This window comes from Zalophus californianus, chromosome 6 (genome assembly GCF_009762305.2).
Source record: "Zalophus californianus isolate mZalCal1 chromosome 6, mZalCal1.pri.v2, whole genome shotgun sequence".
NCBI classification, from domain to species: domain Eukaryota; kingdom Metazoa; phylum Chordata; class Mammalia; order Carnivora; family Otariidae; genus Zalophus; species Zalophus californianus.
Window position 1 is genome coordinate 121,096,815 of NC_045600.1, and position 6,000 is coordinate 121,102,814.

Below are 6,000 nucleotides of genomic sequence, written 5' to 3' on the forward strand. Positions count from 1 at the left end.
CTGAAACAAATAATACATTATACGTTAATAAAAAGAAGAAGAGAGTAGGAAGGGAAAAATGAAGGGGGGCGGAATTGGAGGGGGAGATGAACCATGAGAGACTATGGACTCCAAGAAACAAACTGAGGGTTCTGGAGGGGAGGGGATGGGAGGATGGGCTAGCCTCGTGATGGGTATTAAAGAAGGCACACATTTGCAACGACGTGGATGGAACTGGAGGGTGTTATGCTGAGTGAAATAAGTCAATCAGAGAAAGACATGTATCATATGACCTCACTGATATGAGGAATTCTTAATCTCAGGAAACAAACTGAGGGTTGCTGGAGTGGTGGGGGGTGGGAGGGATGGGGTGGCTGGATGATAGACATTGGGGAGGGTATGTGCTATGGTGAGCACTGTGAATTGTACAAGACTGTTGAATCACAGATCTGTACCTCTGAAACAAATAATGCAATATATGTTAAGAAAAAAAAGAAGAAGAAGATAGCAGGAGGGGAAGAATGAAGGGGAGTAAATCGGAGGGGGAGACGAACCATGAGAGACGATGGACTCTGAAAAACAAACTGAGGGTTCTAGAGGGGAGGGGGGTGGGGGGATGGGTTAGCCCGGTGATGGGTATTAAAGAGGGCACATTCTGCGTGGAGCACTGGGTGTTATGCACAAACAATGAATCATGGAACACTACATCAAAAACTAATGATGTAATGTATGGTGATTAACATAACAATAAAAAAATTTAAAACAGAAAAATAAAGAGGGCACATACTGCATGGAGCACTGGGTGTTATACAGAAACAATGAATCATGGAACACTACATCAAAAACTAATGATGTGATGTATGATGATTAACATAACATAATAATAAAAAAAACGAATGCTGTAATATAGGTGATTAACATAACATAATAAAATTTAAAAAAGGGAAAAAAGGAAAATGTCAACTAAAACAACAATAAGATACCACAACACATCTATTAGAATGACTAAATTCCAAAAAGCTGACAAAATCAGTTGCGGACAAGGATATAGAGAAAAAGGAACTCTTGTTCATTGCTGGTAGAAATGCAAAATGGTACAGCCACTTTGGAAGACAGTTTGTCAGCTTCCTACAAAGCCAAACATTCTTTTACCATGTGATCTAGCAATTGCACTCCTAGGTATTTACCCAGCTGAGCTGAAAACTTAGGCCCACACAAAAAACTGCCTGTAAGTGTTTATAACAATTTTATTCATAATTGATAAAACTGGAAGCAACCAAGATGTCCTTTAGTAGGTGAGTGGATAAACAAACTTTGGATGGAGTACAGTGAAATATTATTCAGTGATAAATAGAAATAAGCTATCAAGCCACACAAAAACATGTAGATCTTGAATGCACATTGTTAAGTAAAAGAAGCCAGTCTGAAAAGACCACATATTGCGTGATCCCATTTATATGACATTCTAGAAAAGGCAAAACTGTAGAGACAACAAACAGTGGTTACCAAGAACTTGGAGAGGGAAGATGGTTGAATTACAGGGGATCTTTTAGGGTAGTGAAACTATTCTGTATGATGTTATAATGGTGAATACATGAAACTATGTGCCCGTCAAAAAGCATAGAATTTTACAACACAAAGAGGAGACTTATGTGTTTAAAAGTCATTTAGGAAGTCAGGGGCTCCCAAAATAGAATGCAGGCTGTGACAAAAGAATCTAACTGTATTACAAGTGTATGACACAACCTCACAGAAGAGAGCAGGGAGAAAAAGTGTGGGCCTAAGTAATTTTAGAAATGAGTATATAAGACTAAAGGCAAAAGGATCTGTACACAAGCACTGTACTCTAGGCGGAAATTTTTTTTTCAGGATATGGGTTAACACATCTGAAACTACTATACACAAATATGGAATTGAAAAGAAAGTGGATGGTGAATGGTGAGTATAAGGTTTCTCACTATTGAAGCAGAATGTTACTTATAAGCATGGGTAGAAGGCTAGAATAATCTACAGATAAAGGATTAGAGCTGGAGACATCAGTACAAACTCATGTTTAGCTTCATTTAGATGGGTACCTGTAAGATATTTATAGATCTGTTAGTGTCTATAAATATAAATATCTATATACACATATATAGTATGTGGACACACATGAATTTCCTTTCTCTTTCTGCCAAGAAGACCTAGAAGCAACAACATCTCAGTAGCAATGAGCACATCCAGCACCCAGATCTTAGTTTCTAATACCATTCTCCAAGGACTTCTTGGAGAAATTGTTTATTCTTGAGGCAGGGAATATACAAGATCAATCTGGAACATTTTACTGTGCCAAAAAAAAAAAAAACACAAGGAAGTACTAAATACAGACACACACACACACACATTAAATAAATAAATAAGTGTGGAATAATAGGCTAATTTCCTTTGCAGAAGAATTTCCAATAATTTATGCAGATACTCCACATTAAAGAAGGTAGAGCATAACTGTCCCTTAAGTGAAGGTGGGCATTATGACTTCCTTCCAAAAAGTGCTGCCAGTTCTCTGTAATCAAATTAACGTAAGACAAATTAACAGGAGAACAACAAATTTAATTACATACATACAGCGGCCCCCTAAGAATTTGAGACCCAAGGACAAACCGGGTAATTGAGGTTTGTATATCACCTTGTGCTAAGAAATGTGATAAGGACCTGGGGTTTCTAAGGGAGGAGGGTGATTCACAGGACAATAAGAAGAGCAGATGTTTGGTAATTAGATGTTTGTCCTGCTATACAGATAGGTCATTCAGATAAAAAATTTATCTCTTGGTAATAGCTCTCTTTCTTGGCCAGGCCCCCTATCTAAATTCTTCCAGGTAGTTTAAGGGAGAGGTAAAGTTGTTCTTGAGTCTGCTGGCCCTTGATTGCTTTCAGCTCAAAATGGTCCACGTGCCAAAGTGGCACAGTTTGGAAAGACATGTTCTGAATCCCTTCAGTACAATATGCAAAAGAAGGAGAAGAATAACTTTATAGTAAAGAAACCTGGCAAAACTTCCTCAGCCCACTGATCAAGGTTAAGATCAACAGAGATGAGAATGGCACTGTACTCTGTGGTCTTCCTTTTAAAAACCCATATGTCCAATCTAATCATGAGGAAAACATCAGCCAAATCTCAACTGAGGGGCATTGTGCAAAACAGCTGATGAGTAGTCCTCAAAACTGTCAAGATCATCAAAAACAAGGAAGTTTAAAAAGTTGTCCCAATCCAGAGAACGTAAGGAGATACAATGATTCAGTGTAATGTGGTGTCCCAGATGAGATCCTGAAACAGAAAAAGGACATCAGGCAAAAACCAAGGCAATCTGAATAAAATATGGACATTAGTTTATAACAATGTACCAATCCAATATTGATTCATTAATTGTGACAAGTATACCATACTAATGTAATATGTTAATAATAGGGGACACTGGCTATGGGGTATATGGGCATGTCATATGATATCTTCACAACTCTTCTGTACATCTAATACTATTCTAAAATTAAAATGTATTAATAAAAAAGACAGCATTATCACTGTATTTAATTAAATACAGGTTTATACATAACATTTTTAAATAAAAAATTATGGAAATACTGGAAACTTAACTCATAAAACCAATGTGGAAAGTTTGAGTCACAAGAAATTTAACCTTGGTCATGAACAATCCAAAATATTGTAGTGATGTTTTTTATGGTGAACTAATTGTTAAAGATGCTGAATCATGCCAAGGTTTTCTTCTATTTTGAAACTGAAGCTTTTTCTTGTTGTCTCCTGTCTAGTCACAAAGGCTATTATGTAAATATAGTTTTCAGTGTCCACAAAGAGAAACATAGTTTGATAACTTTTTTCTTTCCTTTTTAGACAATTTTGACTGTTGATCTGAACTAAATATTCCTGGAGTATACACATAACAATTGAATGACTTTTTTTTATCCATTAATCTGTAGTTTCCCAAGAAAGTGTAAAAGAGTGGGACAAAAAGATGTGAGGAAGAAATTTTCAAACAAATCGCTAATTAGCTTCTTCTGTAGGAAAGGGAAGCAAGTTGAGATGTATTTAAAAAAGGAGTTTGACATATACACACACACATGAGGGTGTCATGCAGCTGATTTTGACATAATGTGGGTCCTTGAGAATTTTATCAAGTCATCTGATCAAAAAGCCCACACTTAGTAATCTCCACGGATGAAAATGAAGGAGGAGATCCTCCCACTTAAAACGATGACTCTTCTAGACAAATAAGGCAATTCCTTCACGAGGGCTTTTAAAATTTTCTAAAGTGGAAACTGCTCAAATGTTGAAGTTCATGCAAGAGGTGATTTGCCAGCCATTTCTTTATTTACAATCATATTCTCCAATTTCTGACTTCAAACCATCAAGAAAAAAGTGGAAAGATCTTTGGAAATGTCAATAGTAGCTAATCCTGAACACTGTTTAAAAATGCTGCTTAGAAAAAAAAAATGCTGCTTAGAGGGACAGTTTCTCACATTTTTCACTAGCTTTAGCTAAAGAATATTTTAGGGAGGCAAATTTGGGGCCTAAATTGCATTCAGAAGTCTTCTTATATACCAATTAAAGAAAGCAGACCATGGGACAGTTGGAATTTTGTTTCCTTTTTGTTCTAAAGTGCTATTCAAGTGAACTACCTTGCCCATGTTAAAAATTCTCTAAAGTGGTGTCTTTGGTTTCAAATGTCTTGGTAAAATTGTGCCAGTTAGAAAGATATGCACAAGAATTAGAGTTATAGTGATAAAACTTAAGGAAAACAAGGGGTCTGCCTGGAGGAAGGGTAGTTTATATTGAAGAGACCAAGTGAAAATTGCAAAATGTCTATAAGGATGGCTCTTGTATGATTCTGTGTCTCTGGAGCTTGGTAAATACCAATCATCACCTATCGGGGCCAGACAAAATCTGGTTTCAAGCAGACAAAATTAAATAAAAGCAGTTTTTGAGAGATACAAAAAGAAGACTGAGGAAGTTCTTCTTACCAGGTTTTGAGATGGTGACCCAGGGCAAAGTTTGCCCAAAGAACACTGGTCTGAGAAGAAACCTCAATTTTCAGCCCCTGAGTTGGCTTGATGATGGATTTCTCAGGTCTATATCTATAGACATCTCCCACCTCCACCAAAACACAAACAACTTTAAGACACAAGACAAGCAGGCAGGGCATTAGACAAGCAGGTGTTAGGTGCTAATAAACAATTTTGTGAAAGAACAATACAAATCTAGTCTAATAAATAAAAAAAACCCAAAAGACCTAATTCCTAAGAAAATAAACCCAATACTGAAAAGACTTTACCAAAATAGGGGAGTTTAATTCAGCATGAAATTACCTCCCTGCCAAGGCAGATGGCAACTGGTGAAGGTAGAGACAAAAAATCCCAGATGTGTGTGCCATCACTGAGTAGAGCATGCCAGGCCAAGGCAGGAAGCTCTCAGTGCACCTTAGTGGAGCCTCTATTTCTGTCAATGCCTTTCAGCCAAAGACCACCAGGGGCATACCTGTAGCTAAACAAATTGGTTTTAACACTCTTTTCAGGGAGAGAGGAGATGTACCATAGGGAACCATGGCATCTCCACAAGAAGCTGTACCAAAGAACCTCTCATATGATTTGGGTTCTAGTTGGCTGAACTGAGGAAGAGTCAGAAGAGTTTGTTCTATTTGGGAAGCTCTCAGAAAATGTAGGCAATTCTGTAATTGGGTATCCCAATTCATCCTATCTAGGAGAAGAGGCCACCAGATGAGAGAAGGAAAAATTGTAATTGATCAAGAAATTGCAGTCACTCATGTTAGCCAAGAGAAAGGGGTGTTTGGTACTTTGTGGGTGGTATAGGGACATTGCTTTTCATCTGTACTTAGACAACACTATGAAAGAACCTTGCTTTATCTCACTTTATTGTGGCCTCAGAGGGACCTTATCTGAGATTTTTGTTCTATAAGTTTGCTTATGTCCAATCTGAAAATAACATGATCTAGCTGTGAGTACCAGGCCAGCTTC